The following is a 21,872-nucleotide window of genomic DNA, read 5'->3' as shown; positions in this document are numbered from 1 at the left end:
CGTTAAAGTGAGCTCTGGCGCGCCACAGGGGAGTGTTATCGGACCATTGCTTTTCACAATATGTATAAATTACCTAGTAGATAGTGTCGGAAGTTCCATGCGGCTTTTCGCGGAAGATGCTGTAGTATACAGAGAAGTTGCAGCATTAGAAAATTGTTGCGAAATGCAGGAAGATCTGCAGGGATTAGGCACTTGGTGCAGGGAGTGGCAACTGACCCTTAACACAGACAAATGTAATGTATTGCGAATGCATAGAAAGAAGGATCCTTTATTGTGTGATTATATGACAGAGGAACAAACACTGGTAGCAGTTACTTCTGTTAAATATCTGGGAGTATGCGTGCGGAACGATTTGAAGTGGATTGATCATATACAATTAATTGTTGGTAAGGCGAGTGCCAGGTTAAGATTCATTGGGAGAGTCCTTAGAAAATGTAGTCCATCAACAAAGGAGGTGGCTTACAAAACACTCGTTCGACCTGTACTTGAGTGTTGCTCGTCAGTGTGGGATCCGTACCAGATCGGGTTGACGGAGGAGATAGGGAAGATCCAAAGAAGAGCGGCGCGTTTCGTCACAAGGTTATTTGGTAACCGTGATAGCGTTACGGAGATGTTTAACAAACTCAAGTGGCATACTCTGCAAGAGAGGCGCTCTGCATCGCGGTGTAGCTGGCTCGCCAGGTTTCGAGAGGGTGCGTTTCTGGATGAGGTATCGAATATATTTCTTCCCCCTACTTACACCTCCCGAGGAGATCACGAATGTAAAATTAGAGAGATTCGAGCGCGCACGGAGTCTTTCAGACAGTCGTTCCTTCGCTGACCATACGCGACTGGAACAGAAAAGGGAGGTAATGACAGTGGCACGTAAAGTGCTCTCCGCCACACACCGCTGGGTGGCTTGCGGAGTATTAATGTAGATGTAGATGTAGATTAAGGATAAACTTTTACATTCAAGCAGATATTTGGAGTACGTCTTACATTTGCACTTAAGGTCAAAGTTTTCTCTTTTAAAGCAACATTGTATCTACCCTCCTCCAGACGCACGACAAACATCCAGACGATGTCAAATCCGTTCCGCACTTTTGCGAGCGATTTGTGGGAAGCAGACATATATGCGGGATGTTTCGCAAACCTCCAAGAGATCACATGCTATGAGAAATAGTGGCCTTGTAAGGCAGTGGCTCACTTTGAGGTCTATACGACCTTAAAGCTTTTGAGGTCTATACGACCTTAAAGCTATAGGGTATTTTCGTCTCAACGATAATGACGCCGCCCAATTGTATATGTATTATATTTGTTGAAATAGTAGAGTAAAATATATTTTCTTCCTGCGTATGTTTCCTCAAGGAAGAAGAAGTCATTTCAGCAGTTTCACTACCCAAGTCTCGATGACTGACTGATGTTGCCTTGTAACATAGCCAGGAGGAGTTCATAGTAAACCACGTAAAATGTAGAACAAATCTGTAGAAGTATTCTTTTAAAAAGGTAAGTAATACAACAAATAGTCTAATGGAAACCAAGAATTAAGAAACATTAATTTCGAAATCTACACTGACGGAAAAAAATGGCAGTACCAAAAAGTAATTAACGCAGAATGATGAAATTTCGGGCACACACTAGTATTGATGCATAGTAAGATCAGAGATTAATGTAATTTTGAGATAAGCCATTGCATAAGCAAAATGCTGGTACATTTATAACCGGTGCAATCGCCAGAATGTGAAATGCAAGCATCCAAACATATATGTATTGTGTTATAAAGGAGCCGCTCGTTCATTTGTGGGATGGAGTTTCATGCCTGTTGACCAATACAGGGACCGTTAATTCTGTTTGCGGGTGGCGCTGGAGATATCGTCCGAAAATGTGCCATACGTGCTCGATTCGAGACAGATTTCGTGGTCGAGCAGTCCAACGACAAACGTTGACACACTGTAGGGTATGGTGGCTTACAATAGCGGTATCTGGGTGAGCGTTATCAGGCTGGAAAACACCCTCAGGAGTGCTGTTCGTGAAACTGCAGCACAACAGATTGAATCACCTTAGTGACGTACACATTTGTAGTGTAGGGGAACCACCGTTTAGGATAGGGATAGTTTTGGGCGATATTGGGAGCACGAGTTGCTGCCAGGTGCGAGCCGGATTGCAGTAAGTTAGACTGACCGGTGGTTGCGAAGTGGAATGGATGCCAAAGGGCCGTCGAACCGTTGAAAAGAGTAAACGCAGCGGTTCGCACGGCGCAAGCTATAGGGAGAAGGGGTCCACTGCCACAAACTGGTTGCGGGGCGCACGTGACCTGGAGGCGTGCAGCCCAGTATAAATAGGTGTTGTTTTCTAACGAGATTCACTCAAGTGTGGCAGCTCTCTTGGATGGTGGCACGTGTTACAACGCTGGGCTTCACGCAGCAACAGATGGGGCGACAGCATCCCAGTCCACGGCGGGTCGTTGGTTCGACGCTCTTAGCCCGACGCGGGGTCCGCAGCCGGCCAGGACAGGCCACTCTTCGACTCGCTACCGCGGTCAGTCGTCTCGGATCCCGACACACGCCAGAGACTTTCGTAGTGAGGGGCCGCAGATTCCGATGCTGGATTGCGGGTGGCTGTTGCCGCCGCGTTCGCAGCTACGCCAGCCGAGGAAGAAGCAGCAGCGGGGCCGGCCTACGGCTCCCGGTGGAGCAGCGCGGAGTCGCTGAGTCGGCTGCTGGCGCAACCATCCTGACGTAATCGGAACTCTACAGCTGGCGAACAAGGCCGGCACGACACAGCGTCGCGTTGCACAGGTCGCTGGGGCAGTGGCCTCAGCATTGCGGGGTCTGTGACGCGGACCGAGGTCAACGAAGCATTGTAGTGGAAACGAATAAATCATTTGTAAAGCTTCGCCGAGTTTTAATACGGCACTTCCTGGCACCCATCCACAACAGTAGTCACGGTGCGTGGGATAACCACGAGAGTCCTGCTGCTGCCATAGCAAATCACACTGCAGACTACAGCATCACGTACAGGACCAGTGCTTCTAGCACACAGACAGGTTGGTTCCAGACCTTCAGATGGCCTCCATCTAACCAACACACGGCCGTTATTGGCGCAGAGGCAGAACCAGCTTTCACCAGAAAACATAACAGACCTACACCCTGCCTGCCAGTGAGCTCTTGCCTGAGACCACTGAAGTTGCAAGTGGTTTGGACTCAGTGGAATTTACGGTAGGGGGCGTCTGGCTCGGAGCTGTCCTTAAAGTAACCTATTTGTAACAGATCGTTGTGTCACTGTGGTGACAACTGCTGCTGATATTGCTGCAGCAGATGCATTACGATGCGCCAGAGCCATACGCCGAACACGATGGTCTCCCCTCTCTCCGGTGCCAGGCATTCTTGCGACTGTACATTCTCGTGTCCACGGCTGCTAGCAGTAATGTACAATGGCAACATTCCTGACAAGTTTTTCTGCAGTACCGCAGAAGGAAAATCCAAATTCTCGTAGCCCTACCACGCCACCTCTTTGAGAATCAATGAGGTGCTGATTATGGTGCCAATGTCGTCTTAAAGGCATTCTTGACTAACATCAACTAACCTCGTCCTATCTTAAAGGTAACTAACGTTCACAACAGTTACAAAGTGTACTTAAAGCAAACCGGATTTGTCTCCTCATAGTGGCGGTAACAGTGACACTCTTACGCGGTTAGTGAGGAATTCGAATAGGCATCATCTTTCAGGTATAGAAATACGCCAACGAACTTTCGTTTGTGTCACACAACTCCTTATTGTTGCAATTTTTTCGTCAGTGTACTTATCTGTCTTTAAGTTAGTGGCTTAATAACATATTGGAATAACGTTATTATCTCTTCCATAGCTGAAATTTTCTACCAATTTCTTTAGATGCGTTTCACCTTGAAAATACACAATTTTCCCTTGTTTTTGTCAAGACATATTTCGACGAAGTTACAGCATCACTAGTGAAATTTCTCTCTACTATCTGTACGAACAGAAAACTAAGTTTTTAAGAGCAGTATTCAAAAATTTGAAGGCAGAGAATTTTTTGTATATAATACACCTTAATACCACATGCCGTGGTTATTATTTCACAATTTGTAATCTGCGAGCGTAGTGAGCTTAATGCAGAAAATTATTTACATAGAAAACTCTCTCTCTCTCTCTCTCTCTCTCTCTCTCTCTCCTTCTCTCTCTCTCTCTCTCTCTCTTGCACTATGTCAGGTAGCGAAGAGCAATTTTCATTTTATTTAATATAAAACCCACTGATGACGCTACAACGTCTACAGAACACGTCTGGGTAAAAAGAAGTAAAATATTGTGTTTGCTGAAGGGGGAATGTAGCCACAAACAAAATTAACTGTAAGCAAACATGGATGCAAAACTGAACTCCTACTTGAACATATTTCTTTATGTTTACTTGCTCAAGATTTGCTTTATTTCCAAATGAATTGTCAATGCCTTGAAGTAACCTTAAAATTATCAATGGCTTGTATTTTACAATATCGTATTTACTGTTAGCATTTATGACCTTTTTGAGGATTTAACTGCCAAGCCAAATAAATATGTTAAAGCGCAGTAACGAAAAAAATTAAGTAAAGCATTAAATATCGCGTTATTTTTTAATTATTAATTGGCTTCGGGCTACTGAAGATACTCTTCGAATCATTCGATGCGTATCAAAGATACAGACACAATACATTTAACTTTCACAGATGCAGATACTATATACCCAGCAAGCATGAAATAAGATATCGTGATATGACGTTAAAGAAGCAAAACATAAGAGCAAGTGGATCAATTATCAATGACATGACGGTGACAGCTGTTGATAAATGAGCTACTATCGTATATCAGTCCAATACCTGTCTACTACGGCGTTAAGTTAAAATATTTTGTGTGAGTAGTGTTACAGAGTTTGAGTGCATTTAAAGACATTGTATTACGTTAAAACCTGGTGTGTTGTATTCTTTATCTGTGAAACACTTTAAGATAACCAGAAGGTTACGTCATTGTCACAAATATCCCCTCGCGAGGTTTCAATTTACCAGCGAAGTCTGCAAGATGAAAGCATTGGAGGAAAAAAAAAACCTGTCTGTTAAACTAGTACAGCCTATCACGTTAGTCGTATGAACTGCTTGTATCCAGCATACGATATTGCTGTTACCAAGTGTGCGGTGACACTAGTGACTTACGCAAAGCCTAGGATCTGGATCTACCTATATCTGTTTATAGATGGATCCAGCGATAGTTATTCTAGAATATCGGAACCTTAGGAGCCTCAGTCATACGCATAGCCCAAGCAAAAGTGTACACGTTCTGTCTTTGTACAGGTCTGTAAACGTCTCATAAATAGTGTTTGTTACTTACTCCAGTCATCCCCTGGACTATTACCATTTTACATGACAGATAACCGCTAAATGTATATAAATGTACATCAATACAAAAACCATCCTCCTCATATTACGACTAAACGATGTATATGAACTTGTATCAGTTCTTCCTACATATTACTTGAAATATACCATGCACACAGAAGCACATACTGCCATACTTTCTCATTTAAAAGCGACCTGATTGAAACGTCTTCCTCATAATGTATCAATCAGCAGGTGACGAGTCACTCGCACGGGGCAAAGACTAACTTGTTCCTAGTTTCATCTGGCAGCACAATCTTTGGTTATGCAGTGCACCCTAAACAATACTTTGAAGGCAGGCCGTTGTCTACCAATCAGGTCGGTAGGCCGTTAGATTCGAGTTCGCCTGACCCAGGTGTATGTGGACAAAGAACTCTTCACTTCTACTTCCTTAGTCGCAACAGTCGGAGGTGGACACACTGGACACACTGGACGCGCTGTAGGCAAACGTTTTAGTAAAAGTGTAGACAAGTACCCTTGTGAGTGATTTGAGATGCACATTACGCAAGTGCAGCTTGCTGTAATTTTCCTGAGAATGATGGATGCACTGTATTGGCATGATTACTTTTTATCTGGTTATTTAGGTTCAGTTGTGTATATGTGTGTGTAAGGTTAGGGTTTATTTTCCAATCATAAGGTTGTTCGAATATACGGGGACCAATATCGGTCTTTCAATTGGTCACTTGTGGGTAAAGACCGTATTTCACCTTAATTTCCCCTCTCATTTAATAGTGTTACGGAGATCTGTATGTATATCGGAATCTTTACTGCTTTTGTGGATGTGTGATATATGTACAGCCATGTGGACGTGGTCTGATTGTGAACATTGGTTTGTGTGATTCAGGAATTTCCATGTTTAATTTGAATAAAAAATGAAACTAACTTAAAAATCTCTCATGTATTTTTACTCAAATCATCCATTAAGAGTAGAACTTTGGGAATGGGTGGCACACGTTATCATTTACACTTTATCTTGAGTAGTAGTTGCAGGTGAGAACTGCAAGCACAACATATTGTAAGCGATCTACTTTCAGGGTTCTCAAAGCAATTTTCAGCCCATTTAAGCAAGTCGCAAATAGCTGAGAACTTCGAGGCATTACATGTCAGCAATTCATGCTGTTATTACTTGCCTTTAGGCCACATAAAAAGCTGTTCTGCAAGGAAAGATGCATTGCATTCACACTTGTTAGTTGTAATAGGACTTAGTTAAATGGATATAATTTTGTCTTACGTTAACAAATATTAAAGATCCTTTTAAACATTCCGTTGCACTTTGGAAGTCAGCACACAACTTAACAATAGTCGGAATGTGTTGCATAAAATTTTTGTAAACATGGGAATATTTTCGGGCACTAATATCGGAGCCATATCTTAAGTACACTATCAGCTGAAATAAGATTGTTGTGAAGGTTCACCATTTTGAAAAAAAATCATTTTCCTAATTACAGTCTTAAATAATGGAAGAATCCAATGTATCGCCAAATAAAAGTACAGCAGGAAAATCAATTTGTCCTCTTCTCTTTTTTGTTACAGGTAAAACTGGTAAAACAATTAAAAGTAATATCTTAACAATTACTTGAAATGTAAAGATGTATAACAGATATGTATAACACTCTAAAACCACATTGTATTTACCTTATTGGAATGTAAGTTCTGTTCCCATGCTTGTAGAATAACGAATTGAAGGAACTGAGCGATATACACATAAAATTTTAGGCTTATTAAGAATACGGTAGATGTATACTGAAATCATATATTTTTCATTTATTGTTTAGATAACGTATACAATTGAATTTCAGCTTTGTTACATAACGTGTGTCCTGAGGGTGTCAAATCAGCCATATGTCATGTTATCCGCCAATCAGGAATGTCACAGATATGTCTGTATTCATTTCTTTTTTTTGTTCTGTTCTGAGTATACTTGATTAGTATATTGGTGCAGAATGGGTTGTTGCTACGTTTATGTTTGAAGTGAACTGTGAGCGTTGGTAAAATTTCATTACATTTGTTGTGGGAAACTGTCTGCTGTGCTATATATTTATGGTAAATTCTGCTGTGAATTTGTAACGGTGATTACTAATGTTGTCTCGTATTCGTTGACGAATTCTGGTTGTAGTTTCACTGCTGTGGCATACATTCACTTATTGGTAAACAGTTACTATAGAGATGTATAATTATCAATAATTTTTATCGCTGTTTTGTTTGGAATAGTCGATCAGAATTTTGGATTGTTCAGTTGTGTTTTCAGTCTGTTTGTTTATTTCTCTGTCTGTGTCTGAGTTCATTGTGTGTTGTTTGATAGTCTGTTTAGTGTTGAATGACGTTCTGTTGTATAGTACTGTTTGGCCATTGATGAGATTTTTGCTCCTGTAAGAAGTGTTGGATCCTGAAGGTATGCTCAGTTAGGAAATATTACTGATGGTTACTGTGCTTTTGGTTCTGGACTTATGTTTCAGAGCTACTATGATGGTGATTGTTTTCAGTGATGTGGTCTGAAAATATGTACCGATGCTTTTCAATGCTCTTATATCTTTGATGTATCTTATCCTAAAATTTCCACTTGTCTAGCCTGCATATACTGATTTACAGCAATTGCATCCTAACTGATGTATAATTAAAACTTTTATCCAGTCTGGATTTGGAACACTGCGACTGTCTTGTTAAAGGTTTCAGGAATTACTGCAACCAATCGCCGTTTTTTCTTCAATTTTTATTTATTCATGTCCGGTTTCGAATCGCCTGGCGATTCATCATTAATTGCTTTGCTGCACTTATTTGGGGCTACGACCACATCACACGACCTCATGTGGGCGTATGTATTCCACGCAGGCACAGGTCGGTTAAAGATGATTATGTCATTCAAACTAGTTGAAACAAAGAAAGTTGAAACTTATGGTGAGTTAAACTGATTTTTTTTTAAATTTTATATCGTTTACTTGGTATATTGGCTTGTTACCTTAATATGGTACCACGTGAAAGTTAAAGACGTATATTACTTTCTATAATGTATCCTTCCACATTTGTGTTTTGAAATTAACGGTTTAAGAAGTCGTGTGCTGCGAAAGAATTTCAATAAATTCGTACAAACGGTTCTTTTTTGTGGACGTCTACACTCTGTCAACATTATTTATTGAACTACATAAATGCATTGTGTTCAATGTTTATCACTCCACATGCCTCTTTCATTTGATTTATTTATAAAGATTAAGAGATATGATTGTTTCAACGATATGGTAGAAATGGATAGTAGAGGAGAGGTGCCATATGCGACGTAGTGGGATGAATCAGTATTATCCACCTCATCGTACCCCATTTCCTTTCTAGTATGCCAGACAGATAACCCAGAGATTAATTCAATAACGCCTTAAAGAAATTGAGCTTGACGGAGCCTGAAGTGACAAAAGGAAAAAAAAAAGAATCGACAGGGATGAGACAAACACCACCTCACAGTGGTGAGAAACTCGAGTTACAGCTATTCACCTATAGCAGACCCATGAACAACCGAATTTGCGGGACTTATTTATTGCTCTGTAGCAATGTTAGTCCTCTTTGAGACAGCGCTGACACTTCGTAGCATGGACGGAGGAAACACAAAGCATCCTGGAGCCATCGAGACCAATTACCGCCCAGTACTCAAGGCTGTTTGTGAGTCAGAGTTAGATCAGAGACGCTCACATATGGACAGATTAGACCCCAAACGATTTGAAGTGGAATGATCATATAAAATTAATTGTTGGTAAGGCGGGTACCAGGTTGAGATTCATTGGGAGGGTCCTTAGAAAATGTAGTCCATCAACAAAGGAGGTGGCTTACAAAACACTCGTTCGACCTCTACTTTAGTATTGCTCATCGGTGTGGGATCCGTACCAGATCGGGTTGACGGAGGAGATACAGAAGATCCAAAGAAGAGCGGCGCGTTTCATCACAGGGTTATTTGGTAACCGTGATAGCGTTACGGAGATGTTTAGCAAACTCAAGTGGCAGACTCTGCAAGAGTTGCGCTCTGCATCGCGATGTAGCTTGCTGTCCAGGTTTCGAGAGGGTGAGTTTCTGGATGAGGTATCGAATATATTGCTTCCCCCTACTTATACCTCCAGAGGAGATCACGAATGAAAGATTAGAGAGATTTGAGCGCGCACGGAGGCTTTTAGACAGTCGTTCTTCCCGCGAACCATACGCGACTGGAACAGATAAGGGGGTAATGGCAGTGGCACGTGAAGTGCCCTCCGCCACACACCGTTGGGTGGCTTGCGGAGTATAAATGTAGATGTAGATGTCTACGTAGGAGAAATCTTTTGCTTCTTCCACTACCGCATACCTCCATAATTTTGATCTAAATTAAACCACTATTCTCCTTTCTACGAGTGTTCATCACCTTCATCATTGCTTGTTTATGAAAATGCCATATAACGTGCTGTACGTTGCTTCCGACAGAACTCGTAAATTTTCCTGACATTAGAGCGGAAGGGTCATTTCTACGAATACTAACATAAGTACGCCTTTCCTTTCTGATTTGTACTCGTTTTCTTCCATGCATAAATGAACCATAATGGTAATTAGCTGTAAACCTTCCTTATACCTTGTAAACGTACCCCACACTAGAATACTTCTATTATATACTCAAATGGTACTCTTTTGGCCATGCGTGATTCTTTGCTTTATGTGATTTTAGGCTTAATCGTACAAAGCCGTGAGCTAATAGAAATGTTTACTGTGACTCATGGGTCCTGATGGCTGCTTTCCATTGTTTGGAAGTAAAATAACCATCTTTCTGCGTTCATAATGACGTCAGTGTGTTGCTACGCTTGGAGACACATGTGCAGATGAGGAGCAGTGGCTCCTGTTTCGTCAAGAAGCTGTTTCTAGGGGGTATGACTGCCACAACTGTTATCGAGCAGTGGACTGATAATTTTTCAATTGCTCGCTACACTAGAAGTCTATTTCCTGTCTATTCGCTGTTGGAAAAAGCAACAACGAACGGTGATTCGTGTCACGAACACGTCAAAAGCAACCGTTTGTGGTGACCGACGGTTTCTCCGAAACCTAATATTAATCGGTAGTGTCTTGACGCCGAAATTCCTGTGTCTGCACTACCTTGGAGATAGAATGGCCCGTGCATTAGGCAGCTACAATCTAGTCACGATGAAATGCACTGCATTGAGAGTGTTTGCTCAACCTGCGCTCGATTCTTTCACCGATGGCTACAACAATACAATTCGTAAAATTAATCCGTATTTTTTAAATTTTTTGTTTGATTTGGATGTATTGAGACAGTGAAAGTACAAAAATGTGGATGTACGTAGAAGCATCAATGTGAAGAGAATATGCACCACAATGTGTTTGTTACAGAACCACGAAAAGGCTTATATAGAGAAAAAATATCTTAATATGACCTCAGCTCTATCTCCGCGTGTCCGCAGCTCGTGATCTCGCGGTCGCATTCTCGCTTCCCAAGCACGGGGTTCCATGGTCGATTACCGGCGGGGTCAGGGATTTTCACCTGCCTCGAGATGTCGTTTGTGTTGTCCTCATCATTTCATCATCATTCATGAAAGTGGCGAGATTGGACTGAACAAAGGTTGGGAATTTGTACGGGCGCTGATAACCGCGCAGTTAAGCGCCCCACAAACCAAACGTCAACCTCGTCTATCTCTTTGCGTGAAAGAGGATCAACAAAAAACATCTCAACAGAATTTGCAGAATAAACAATGGAAGAGGGAAATGTTGATGTAATAATGTTGATAATACGAGGAAGTCACGGTCTCCTTGACGTTCCTGTGGTCATCAATCCTAAGGCTGGTGTGATACAGCTCTCCAAGAGCTTTAACCCACCCCCTCCCCAAAACACACGCTTCCTTACATTACCAGACTGACATTTTAATCAACCGATCCGTTCTTATTGTTTTAAATTGTGCGACCCAGTTCGATTCAGCACCAAGTCATTAGTTATCCGATCTGGACATTTAATTTTCAACATTCTTCTGTAGCCTCACATTTATAAGGCCTCTACTTTCTTCTTGTCTGAAATTATCGTCCATGTTTCGTTTCCGTACAGGGTTGAGCTACATAGTAATACCATAAGTGAAGATCTCAGATGTGATCTCTTTCATTCTAAATGAGTCCAACATCCGCTTACCCCAATTACCGAAAACAACTTTCTCATCAAGAGATCTGAATTGATATGAACGTACGTGGCGAGGTATTCAAGTTGAAATTCTAAACGGAATCTGAGAGAGAAGTCGTCTGTCTCTGTTGACTTGGAAAGGTATAATGACTTCGCCCTATTTTTAGGGCGATTCTTACTGGAATGTATATTACTTGTCTCTGCGTTTCAGCAATTACATTGTGGCCACGTTTCTTGATGTTACTTTGACAGAGCTGTTGATAGCAGAATCTAAATTGGCCTTATATTCAGGTGTTTCGTCGTTAAATTACCCGATAAGTACCAACCTCTGGGGTCTAGTAGGAAACAGTATGGTGTTCCAGTGAAACATTCTCCAGAAATTCACCTGATTGGAATAACAATACATGTAGATGCTCTTTTTCCCTCCTTTCCCATCAAAACCTTCAACTGTTAGATAACCCCTTGTACTATACACCTTTTTAGCCTCTTTGTACAATCAAAGAGGCACATTCATTACTTGCAGATTCAACATCACCTCTTCCTTCAGCCCAGACATAGACAAAACTGTGTTTTCAATTTGTTTCGCTGCCCAGAAATTTCTGACGTGCTGGTGGTGCCAGTACACTATTTAATAGCTTCAGATAAGAGAACGACCTCTTCATGGCCATACATTTAGAATCCTTCAATCGTATATCAACTACTACTCATTTCGAAAGGGACGAAGCTATATGGTAGACCTACAATGTCTGAAACTTGATTAAAAGTGTTTCGAGGAACAGGAAGTACTGTATCATTCGGGATAGAATGTGAGAACTGACATACAGAAAAACCTGTTCATGGCCTGGAGCAAATTGTTAAGAGATAAGAGCAAACGGTCATAGTTCACAATAGTATCACTTATTAAATGACGAGAAGTGTCACCACATTACAAGTAATGTTCTATGAGGTCTTCCACTACGGAAACATGAATACAACTTGTATTGTAATGCATGAAAGTTATACATCGCCAACAAATGCCAAATTACACGTGTGGCAAACCTTGCTCGTCGCTCAAATCTCATGATACCATCTCCGTTTGCAACAATACAAAACATAGCATGTAAAGCCAATATTGCTCTTGCATTTACCACGTAAAATGATGTAAACTCACTTTCAAATATCCTTTTCTAATATTCTTATTTTGAAGAATTATTCCATTATCAGGAAACCATATTTTTGTGGTCGTTAGTCTGCAGACTGGGTTGATGCGGCCTGCCGCGAATTGTTTTGTAGTGATAAGCTCTTACTCTCAGAGTAGCACTCCAATCTGCATTCCTATCTCCGTTTTGCCCAAGAGTTATTGCTTTCTAAAACCCCTCTAGTATCACGGAAATTAATCTCTGGTGTCTCAGCACGAGTTCCATCATGTCATCCCACCTTCTTGCCGGTGTTTCCTATATCTTGACTTCCACGATCCTACCGCAAGAACGTAATGTTTTATGTTTTCAGTACCCGTAATTTTCAGCATTCTTATGTAACGCCAGGACAAACTCATCGATACTTCTCCTTTTTGGTTTTCCCACAATTAGTGATTAACTACCATTCGATTTTATGTTTCAAAAGTACATTCTTCGGAATTTCTTCCTAAATTAGGTTTATGTTTGATACCAGCAGACTTTTCTTGACGTGGAATGCGCTCTTTGCTAGAGCTAATCTGCTTTACATGTCCTCCTAGCTTCGCCAGTCATTGAGTTATTTCGCTTCCTAGGCAGCAGAATTGTTTAAATTTGTCTACTTCATAGTGCTCAATTTTGATTTTAACTTTATTGCTGCTGTTATTTCTGCTACGCGTCTTTACTTTCAACTTTCTTTAGTTTACTTTAAATCCATATTCTATACATATTAGACCATTCCATTCGAAACGTCCTCTAACGCCTGTTCACTGTCACTGAGGATGGTAATTTCATTAACGAATCTTAACATTGGCGTTCTTTCAACCTGAATTTTAATGCCACAAATGAGCCTTTCTTTTATTTGATGTTTTATTGATGTTCAGAGTGGGCGAAAGACTAAACCCCTCTCTTATATCCTTCTTAACCCGAGCACTTTGTCCTTAGTCCTCTTTCCTATGGTTCATTCTTGGTTCTGTATATATTAGGCATTTTCCTATTTCTCCCAGTATTTCGAATGTCTTGCCCCATATTATATTATCCAACGCTTTTACAAGTCCCACAAATAATATGAAACTACAGATAGATCTCGTAACGCGATTGTTACATTTTACGGGATCGCCGCGAATACAGAATTCACGTAAATCGAGAGCCATTTTGTATGTAAAGTATGGCATTAGGTTCTCCTTCACGCACATATTATGTTTAAAATAAAGTATTTTAGTACTTTTACGAAAACTAAGCATTATAATACCTGTGAAACGCACTGTAATGCAAAATTCATGCATTTAAAAATTTAACCTTGAAACAACAAGACAATTTTTCCGTCTCCAATGAACTCCTACACTTCTCTTGTCACAACCCTTTAGAGCTCTAGGATTTTAAGAGTGGTAGATCGTAAGTGGTTTTAATTAGCAACCTTTGGCAGCATTCCCTCTAAAATTAAGGGTGCGTCAGGTCTCGGCAGCCTCAAATCCAAGTGATATTTTTATCTCGATTGAAATGAACCTGAGGCTAAACAGTCGTTTCCAAAATAATCCAGTTTCACCAAGGTTAATACCTGCTTCGTAATATAATCTTTTTCTGTTCAAATTTCTTTAAAGCTATTTTTAAAATCGTCGGCTTCCACTTCGTAGATCCCTCTGTTGTCATTTTAATGTTGTGAGCGCCAAAACGATGCTTGAAGCGATCAAAGCAATCTGAGCTGGCCTCCAATTGCTCTTCTTTCGTTAAATCTACAAGCTATTAGCTTTAGCTTTAATAGCAGCTCCATAGTTAGGCATGTGCTGTTGTCTGAGGTGTTCAGTCAAATATCTTAATACTTTTTTCATTCATTCCATGGCCCCCGATCGAGATTTAGTAACTCTAATCACACTTAGGTCTGTTGAACAGTGAGCAGTTTTTCGAATTGATTCCGCATTGTTTTAACTTTGGATTCAACAAGACCCAATACACACTTTCTACAATACGCTCACCATTGTCACAGCCATTCAAATCTTCCCACTTTCTTTCTAACGAATATGCATTCGAACACGATTCTTTCCTTCCACATGCACGCCCTCCTTCCTTTTACCTAACATTAGAAATGCAGAGCCTGTCAAGTGCAACTTCAGAATTCTACTGACATGAAATAATGATTCACGACTCGACAAACACGATAGGAGATGCTCGTTCAGATGCGCTGACGCATTATTGCTTCCGTTTACTGCTAACAGATGGCAGCACTGGACTTAAAATTAAAATAGCGTATATGTGAAAACGGGGATAACGAATTCGCGTATATCAGGGTTTATATGTATCTTGATTTTTCCTATCCGTGCTTCCATCATCTGTCGCAACGTCAGAAGTGACTCTCTCGTGTTTTTACTCTTCCGAAAGCCAGACCGATTGTCATCCAACATACCTTCAATTTTCTTTTCCATTCCTGTGTATACTACTTTTGTCAGCATGTTGGATACATGAGATGTTCAGATAACTATGCGAAATTTGTTGCACTTATTTGCTCTTGCTGCCTTCTGAATTGTGTTAGTCAAATTTTTCTGGGAGTCTGACGGTATGTCTCCAGTCTCATAGGCTGTAACACCAACTTGAATAGTCGTTCGATTGTTTCTTCACATAACGTTTCTAGAAATTCCGAAGGAATGTTTTCTATATCTTATGTCTCATTTAATCTCAAGCCCTCGAGACCTGTAATAAATTCTGACTTTAATACTGGATTCCCTATGTCTTCCGTATCGACTCCCGTTTCTTCTTCTTTCATATAATCAGGTAAGTCCTTCCGTTCGTAGTCGCTCTCCCCACCTATCCGCTTTCACATTTGCGTTTAACGGTGAGATTACCATCGCACTGTTAACATTCACTCCCTTTCTATTCATTTCACCTAAGGTTGTTCTGACTTTTCTGTCAACCGAATCAGTCCTGCAGACGACCGTTGAATTTTCGATTTGTTCGAATTTTCCTGTAGTTATTTCGTCTAGAATAACCACCATTTTCTATTTATTTCATTCCTGAGAGCTTTAAAGCGCTGTATTGCAGTGTTTCCCCTGAAGTTTTTTGTGCTTGCGGGTTATTCCCTTAAATTTCAATCTACTCTCCGTCATTACTAAATTGTGATCGGAGGCTGCATCTTCTCCAGGGTATTCCCTGCAATCCAGTATCTGATTTCGGAAGTTATCTCTAACCATGATGTAATACAGCTGCAATCTTTCGTTGTCAGGTTTTTTCCAAGTTTATCTCTTCCTCTTGTGTTTCTTGAACAGTGTATCCGCTATTGCTGCCTGTTATTTTTAATGAAATTCGCTTAGTGTTTCCCCTCTCTCATTCCAGCTACCAAGCTTACATTCTCTCTTGATGGTTTATTCTTTTCGTTCGCCTACGGCCGCATTCCATTTCTACGTAATTATTATATTTTTGTCTCCCTTTACACACTGAATTGCCCACTCAGTATTCTCATATATTTTCTCCATCTCTTCATCTTCTGCTTGCGATGTCGGCATGTGTATCTCAGCTATCGTTATCATTGTTTGCGACCGATTCTGGTGAGAAAAACCCAACCACTGGACTGTTCATAGAACCTCGCTCTCTGTTCTACTTCCTTATTCGTAACAAACCGTACTCCCATTATACCATATACTACTGCTGTTCACCTTACCGTACATCCCTCTGACGAGGAATCCTTATCTTCTTTCCATTTCACTTCGTTCACCCCTCTGTATTTAGACTGAGTCTTTTCATTTGCCTTTTCAGATTTTTTACTACGTTAAAACATCTGACAATCCAGGCTCCGACTCGTAGAATTTTACCCTTTGGTAGTTAATTCCATCTTTTTCTTAAGGACACCTCCTTCTTGGTAGTACGCTCCCGGAGATCCGATGGTGGACTGATCTGTAATCTTTTGCAAATTGAGAGATCGCTATTACAAGTTGGCCAGTCACAATTCACGTGTCTTGTGGGTACAGATTTTGCATCTTTAATTCATTGGTTTCCACTACGTTTTGCACAGAGCGCAGTAGCTACTTTATTGATGCTGGGAAACAGTATCTAGATTGGTCAGTGTAGGTACTACTCACTTCTTAGGTTTCATCTTGTGTTTGCACACAGCTCTCCATTCAGATGCAACTGATAAATTAGTCTGAAGAGCGTTACTGTCAGCTGAAACCAATACGCCATTTGCCAGAGTCCGAGAAACGAAGCGCCGTGTATGTGGTGAAGGGTGTCTGCTTTCCTGGCAGTGGTCCCTGCCATGGGCTGATTCTCAGTTCAGTTCTATGATGGCAGGAAGTCACAGTCTCTGGACCAACTACTGCCCCATCCTTCGTGCTAAGTACATAATTTTAACATAATTTTGCATGAAATTGCAATTCATAGAAATCTGGCAACTGAAAACCACCTGTGCAAGAATTGTTCATACTATTGATTTAAAAGCAATAATAGCAACAAGCTCTCACATACCTAGATATCATTACAATTTATGCTGTATAAAATGCTGTCTAACAATAACAGTTGAAATGTTGGTATGCTTGTAACATATTAGGTGGTGACAGAACCGGAAAGATTTCATTGATATACTAGCCTTTTACCTATGCTTCACCTGTATATACATATAGCATATACGTTGCACACATCTGTTCACCTCCTATCTTTGTCTATCTCCTCTGTTTCCCTTCTCTGCCCATCTCCTCCCATGTCTCCCTCTCATCCCTTTCTCTCTGCCCACCTTGTGCTCCTTCCTCTCAGCACCCATCACCTCCCGTGCCTCTCTCTGCACTCAACTGTGCCCATCCCCATGCTAACCCACCGGAAAAACCTCTCGATATTGCTGCCTAGTCTTGCCAGGCAGCCTAAATGTTAGGGATTACCAATCCCTTTCACTTCCAGCCCCACAGCACTTTCCAGACAATAAATAGAATTTCATCCAATATATATACAGGGTGTTTTGTTATGTAATTAATAATGCTGTGTTTCAGTGAATGGTACAGCGTGATACATTTTTGAGTAGGTCTTTAGGAGAGAAATTGAATTACCGAATAAAAAATACAAAGTGCTATTTTAAAAAGTCATACTTGAAAAAACATAGCTACAACGAAGGCAATCATGCTTATTGATTTCCCCCTGACAGCTAAACAAAGTTTGCTTGAAGCATTTTTTAATTTGGGCAAATAGTTATTTAGGGTGGTCAAGATAAATGGGATACCCTCTATGTATTATAAAATCGAACTGTCAGCCACCATGATCAGTATGTAACTTAACACTGCAACTATGAACAGTAATCAGCATGTATCTTAGCACTACAGCTGTGTACATGAATCTCTGTGTGCGAATATAAATAATGAGAAAGTTGATTTTTTCAGATATTTCCGTTTACGTTCGGGACGTCAGTATTTCTGTTCCCTGTTTCTTGTTTGGGAAGGTGATCTTTCCCTTTGTGTGTTGGCTTACTCATCGTCTTGTGGTTTTGGGAGTCCTAACTCTACAGTGTGAAATTTGTTTTCACCATCATGTATCATCAGCCTGTGAATGGGCACTAAAATCTGAAAGAAATTCTCCTCAGGTGGTCAGAACACAAGCCTGTCTCTTTGGATAAGAAATTGAAAGCCACACCCTGTGACAATTTTCTATTATCTTTCCCATTACTGACAGGCTTAGTTTTCACACTCCTTTATTCTCTGAAAGTTATCTGAGATAGTTGTAAATTCGCACTTATGTAGAAATATAACAGTTTCACTAAAATGTTTTTGAGGGGAGAGGAGCGAAATTATTGTCATTCCCCCCACGGCCACCCCTATCCACCCACTCTCCCCTTAGATCTCCGTCTAGTTTTCACACAATGTCATATGCGCCGTTCTTATGTTTTCAGCGGTGCAGGAAGAATGAGGCCCTTCTCGTTCGTTCTTCTTCCTCCAATAGGCCGCCGAAAAAAAAACACAACACAGCATACAAGCGCCTGAAGTTTCATAGAAAGTTGATTTAGGAGACGCTTTGCCGCATATCTCCCAGTAATTACACACATAAAAAAGTTTTTCATCAACTCGGTTCAAAGATTTCCGGAACCTGTACAGAAAATTGGAACAGAGATCAACATAGACATCATTTCTGCTCTTTTTATTACTCATGGAAACACACGTTGCATGTTGTACCACCGCATAGCAAGACCTTCAAAGGTTGTGGTCTAGACTGCTGTGCACAACAGTACCTCTAATACCCAGTAGCACGTCCTCTTGCATTGATACATGCCTGTATTCATCGTGGAATACTATCCACACGTTCATCAAGGCACTGTTAGTCCAGATTGTCCCACTCCTCAACGGAGATTAGGCTTAGATCCCTCACAGTTGTTGGTGGGTCACGTCAACCACAAACAGCCCTTTTCAGTCCATCTCAGGCATGTTCGATAGGGTTCATGTTTGGAAATAATGCTGGTCACTCTAGTCGAGCGATGTCGTTATCCTGAAGGAAGTCAGTCACAAGATGTGCACGATGGGGGCGCCAATTGTCGTCCGTGAAGACGAAAGCCTCGCCAATATGCTGCCGATGTAGTTGCACTATCGATCGGAGGATGGCAATCACATATCGTACAACCGTTACGGCGCCTTCCATGAACAGCAGCGGCTTCACATAATGCCACCCTAAAACAGCAGGCAACCTCCACCTTGCTACACTCGCTGGCCAGTGTCTAATGCGTTCAGCCTGATCGGTTTGCCTCCAAACACCTCTCCGACGATTGTCTCGTTGAAGTCATGTCACACTCATCGGTAAAGATAACGAGATGACAATTCTGAGCGGTGCATTCGACATGTAGGGCTCATCTGTACCGCGCTGCATGGTGTCGTGGTTGCAAAAATTTACCTCACCATTGACGTCGGGAGTATAGTTAGCCTAACGCAGCCTATTGTGCACAGTTTGAGTCGTAACACGACATCCCGTTGCTGCACGAAAAACATTATTCAACATGGTGGCGTTGCTGCCAGGGTTCCTCCGAACCATGATCCACAGGTAGCGGTCTCCACAGCAGTAGTAGCCCTAGGGCGGCCTGAGCGAGTCAAGCCATCGACAGTCCCTGTCTCTCTGTATCTCCTCCATGTCCGAACAACATCCTTAGGTTCACTCCGAGATACCAGTACACTTCCCTTGTTGAGAGATATTCCTGGCACAAAGTAACAATGCGGACCCGATAGAACCGCGGTGTTCACCTGCTAGGTATGGTTGAATTACAGACAACATGAGCCGTGTACCTCCTTTCTGGTGGAATGACTGGAACTGATCAGCTGTCTGACCCTCTTCGCCTGACAGGCGCTGCCGATGCATGACTGTTTACATCCTTGGGCGGGTTTGTCGACATCTCTGAACAGTCAAAGGAACTGTGTCTGTGAGATAATACACACAGTAAACGACTATCTTTAGGAGTTTTTGTCACGGAGATCGTGCAAAACTTTTTTCGATGTGTGTAGGCCTGTATGGCATAAGCCATGTAGCAGTGTTTCATCCAACACTGTTGATTTAGCGCTTCTTTGCTGCATGTAATAGTTAGTCGACTTAATAACTCCTAGCACACTAATGTGACACTACTTAATCATATGGTTGCGTGAGGAGTTTTGCTAACTATAACTTGTAGTTACGCGTGCCTGATATGTTACGCCCAAGTGTGCTTTCTTCCCTGTGAGCTCTATCCTGTAATCTAATGAATTTATACTGAAGTGACAATGGATATATCCTCATATCTCGCCAGACCTCCTTTTGCTAGGAGTAGCGCCGAAAACCTATGGACATAGACTCGACAAGCCGTTGTAGTTCCCTTGCAGAAATATTGAGCCAAGCTGCCTCTATGGCCGTGCATAATTGCGAAAGTGTTGCTCGTGCAGCATTTTGTGCACGATCTGACCTCTCGGTTCTGTTCCATAAATATTCGGTGGGATTTACGTAGGCACTCGAATTGTCCAGAATATTCTTCGAACCAGTCCCGAGCAACTGAGGCCCAGTGAGAAGGAGTATATAAAAATTCCATTGTCATTGGCTGTAAACGATCTCCAAGTAGCCGAAAATAACCGTTTCCAGCCAATGATTGTTTCAATTTGACCAAAGGAGCCAGTCGAGTCTATGTAAACACAGCCGTCTCCTTTATGGAGCCACCAACAGCTTTCGCATTGCCTCGCTAACAACTAGGGTCCATGGCTTCCTTGGGTCTGCGTCACACGCCAATCTCACCATCAGCTCTTACCAAGTGAAATCGGAATTCATCTACCAGGCTACGGTTTTGCAATCGTCTGATATGGTTACAAGCCCAGGAGAGGCGCTGCAGGTGATACCGTGGTGTTAGCAAAACCACTCGCTTGCTACCACAGCCTATTAATGTCATATTTCGTGGCACTGTGCTAACGGATGCGTTCTTCGTATGTCACACACGGATTTCTGTGGTTATTCATGCAGAGGTGGTTTTCTATTACGCTTACAACTCTAAGCAAACGCTGCTGCTATAGGTCGTTAAGTGAAGACAGCCGGCCACATAGTTGTCTTAGGTGAGACAGAATGCCTGAAATTTGGTATTCTCAACATATCCTTTACAGTCTGGATCTGAAAATATTGAATTCCTTAGCGGTATCCGAAATCGTAAGTCCCATACGTCTAGTTCCATCTACCATTCCGCATTCAGAATCGTGCGACGATAATCACGTCGGAAAACTTTTCACATGGTCAATACACTGTTCTTTTACACCTTGTGTATGACATACAGCCACTGTCGTAGATGCGCATATCGCTGTCCCAGGACTTTTGTCACCTCAGCACACAAAGTCGAGACATAATTGAGAACATAATTTCCTAATATTCTTGTACCCTTTCTAACATTTGTGTGGTGCGCACACAAATGTAACCTTGTTCCAGTCTTTGTAAGGCAGCAGACGCTGAGCTCCCTCAAACCTTGGACGAAACGCAGTGGGCCTGGAAGGACATAGGACGATGCTAACATCTAGCCTGTGATCCACAATACTAAAGTGAGGCAGAGTGGAAGAGTCATGCATAAATACATAAATACTGAAAATGTATAGAAAGTTTCTTATATAATTTTTTTATTGCCTAGACCGCGTTTATATACACATGGTTAACAATATTTACCATTAAAAACAGTCTTGATCAAAATTTATTTAGTACGGTGACCCGCTTCGACCATTACTGTGGTCATCTTCAGACCAATGAGTAAGAACCTCCT

The sequence above is a fragment of the Schistocerca gregaria genome, chromosome 6, assembly GCF_023897955.1.
Source record: "Schistocerca gregaria isolate iqSchGreg1 chromosome 6, iqSchGreg1.2, whole genome shotgun sequence".
In the NCBI taxonomy this organism is placed as follows: domain Eukaryota; kingdom Metazoa; phylum Arthropoda; class Insecta; order Orthoptera; family Acrididae; genus Schistocerca; species Schistocerca gregaria.
The sequence above is the reverse complement of the archived record's forward strand: the minus strand, read 5'-3'. Positions refer to the sequence as shown.